This window comes from Trachymyrmex cornetzi, unplaced genomic scaffold (assembly GCF_001594075.2).
Source record: "Trachymyrmex cornetzi isolate Tcor2-1 unplaced genomic scaffold, Tcor1.1 scaffold643, whole genome shotgun sequence".
Taxonomy (NCBI): Eukaryota; Metazoa; Arthropoda; class Insecta; order Hymenoptera; family Formicidae; genus Trachymyrmex; species Trachymyrmex cornetzi.
The window spans coordinates 67,948-70,594 of NW_017299963.1; the positions used below are offsets into that span (position 1 = coordinate 67,948).

Below are 2,647 nucleotides of genomic sequence, written 5' to 3' on the forward strand. Positions count from 1 at the left end.
ATATACGTATATATATACGCAACTACCCTGTATACAAAGTGGTCCATTTAATCCATCCAGTAAAATATCTCCTTAAAACAAAAACGTTTTAAATAAAAATTGCTCATTTATAAGAGGAGAAGATGATGCCCTTGATTGACCTTGAGAAAATTTCCTTAAAATCGGATTAAGATTATCTAATGAATTTTTAATTAAATTATATATTTTATAATTATATATTGTAATATATATTATATTTTATTAATTATATATTTTATATTTTTTTTTACATAATATGATTCCTCCAATTGTTCTGTACATAAAAGTATTATGGTAGAAATACGTACGAAAGAGCCAAATAGTTTACGAGATATTTTATACCTTATTAAGACACGTATGGACATGAAATATTAAATATCTCGTAAGTTATTAATTTTTTAATAATCGCATCTCTTAATACTTTTATGAACAGAATAATGAAATAATCAATTGGTGTAAAGAAAATACACCGCAGTTGCTTTAGAATTATAATAAGAGAAAGGGAGAAGAATAATAAGAGAAAGGGCAATAGGAGTCGGACGCAGAAATTAATACGCAAAATAAATTGTAAAATCAATTTAATATATTAAAATTTTTCGCGTGCTCTTGAATACATAGTATAAAATACGTAGCTGCTTAAAAATATGTAGGCAAATGGATAATTTTTTAATGGATAAACTATGTGTTTTCTTTATACCAATTGATTCCTCTTATTTTGTTTGTAAAAATATCAAAAAATAATTGAAATCAATCATTTACGAAAAATAAAAAATTAACAGTTTTTGAGATATTTTGTAATTCATGTCTATATTTACCGGAAAGTATAAAATCTCATAAACTATTGATTTTTTGATAACTTTACTGTAACATTTTTATATGCAGAATAATCAAAAAGGTTAATATATCAACATTTCAATTCGAGTTATCAACATTGTATGTATGAATTTACTTTTTCGAATTTTTGCTTCATGTTTCTCATCGACTAAAAGTTAAAGAATGACAAATTAGAAGAAATAAAAAAAAAGAAATAATATCTCGGCGCAAAAAAGAAATTCAGAGAAAATTTCGAACAAAATTGAGACTTATTGTATATCAACAAAAACCTGATGGAAGTAAGACCATAAATAATGGAAAGATTTTTTAAAATTGAAGATGCTGCAGAAGATATAACAGGAGTTAATATATATTTAATTCATTAATTTGAAGTAATTTAAAAAATATCTTGCGAATATGAAATTAATACATATGCTCTTAAACAATTTGCAAAAACCGTATTTTTTAAAATGAATTTGTATTAATTTCATATCCGCAAGAGATAATTTTTTTAATTACTTCAAATCTATGAATTAATTCTTTACTAATTTTTGTTATATCTGCTACGTTCTCAAATCTTCCTTCTCAAAAATCCAAAAAGCATTGCCGTACTGTATAACAGGAGAAACCGGAGCTAAATAGGCACCGGAGCTAAGCTGGGGGGCATTTGAATTTTAAGTGGCAAAAATATATCTTATGAGTTCCCAATTTATATTGTAGAAGGCATCTCGTGTGTTTTCTTTATCAACGATGTTTGGTTAGTTTTGGTGCCGCGTTATTATATTTAGGTAGTCAAACGTGTTTTCGATAATTAAAAATAATTTTTGAGATATTTCATTTTCCGAATCACATATACAAAAATTGCAATTGAAGAAAAGAATGCTCGCTTAGCCCCGGCATTCTTGAAATTTCATTTTCCAAGATCACATCATTTTTTGTGAATATGGATGAAATGAAGTTGCAAACAGCAAAACTTTTTATTGCTATCTTGTAGTCTTATAATCACTCTATAAAACGCTAATAATCATTTGACTAAAATCGTTTATTTTATTATTAAAAATTGCGATTGCAAAAAGATGCCCACTTAGCCCCGTTATCCCCTATATTAATCTTTATTCCTAGTATACATATATAACATGTTGGCTGTTCATAAAATCTTACACATGGCTCCGCAATTATTTTTGCTGCATTACTTCCTATAGGACAAATGTCAGAAGAAGCTCAAGAAAGAAATATTTAAGACAATTTAAGAAATATTATACTTGCAAGATTTCGAAAAAAGCTATACCAACATTGATATTAACCTTCTATTAGCAACATCTGATATTCATTTCTCCGACAATTTCAGATAAAAAAAAATTTTTATTTTAGTAAATATGTCATCACTTTATTAAATCTCAGAATCAACTTTCCAATCCAAATTGGTGCGAGTCAATTACTGAGAGTAATAGCGATAATGTGTGGCAAGTAATTCATAAATAAGACGTATATATATTTTGATTTTTTAAATTATTTTCAGTATAACAAGCATTTCAAGCAAAATTTATTTAAAAAGTTTATACAGGGTGATTTTTTAAACCTGAAACTTTCAAATATCTCAAAAAATAAGCACACTAAGAAAAAATGTGAAGAATCAATATTTCATCATTCCGAGGGTAACATACACTGACGTTAAAATCAGCCCTCCCCACCCCGCCCCCTGGGCGGTAAGGGGAGGGGGCAAGTTTGAAATCTTAAATGGGAACCCCTATTTTTTATTGCATATTCGGAATCTTTGGCTAAAAGCACATACGATTTGTCTGAAACATTTTTCTCG

General features: G+C 27.5%; 1 protein-coding gene across 1 annotated transcript in view; it reads right to left on the reverse strand.

The window, feature by feature from the left end:
* The window catches only part of LOC108766988 (intraflagellar transport protein 81 homolog), a 42,686-nt gene that overhangs the window by 38,229 nt on the left and 1,810 nt on the right, over positions 1–2,647 (reverse strand). The window lies entirely within an intron of this gene.